The sequence below is a fragment of the Nicrophorus vespilloides genome, unplaced genomic scaffold, assembly GCF_001412225.1.
Source record: "Nicrophorus vespilloides isolate i.1.1-1 unplaced genomic scaffold, Nicve_v1.0, whole genome shotgun sequence".
Classification (NCBI taxonomy): Eukaryota; Metazoa; Arthropoda; class Insecta; order Coleoptera; family Silphidae; genus Nicrophorus; species Nicrophorus vespilloides.
The window spans coordinates 829-1,086 of record NW_017098296.1 but is presented as its reverse complement, the minus strand read 5'-3'; positions in this window follow the sequence as shown (position 1 = coordinate 1,086).

The following is a 258-nucleotide window of genomic DNA, read 5'->3' as shown; positions in this document are numbered from 1 at the left end:
CCCGAATCCTCGAATCCAAAGCAGCTTCGTACCTCGGAATCCAGCTATCACAAACCCTAAATACTCAGCATGCTCTCGGTCCCCTCCTTAAAAAAGCAAATCAGCGATTAAATATTATTTCCTGCCTCCGCTCCAAACCCTTCTCCATACCTACAAAGTTTTCATCCGCCCTATCCTCACTTACCCCATAACATACATTGCTCCACCCAGACAACTAAAAAGAATCCTTCAGTTTGAACGCAAATGCATCCGCAAAAT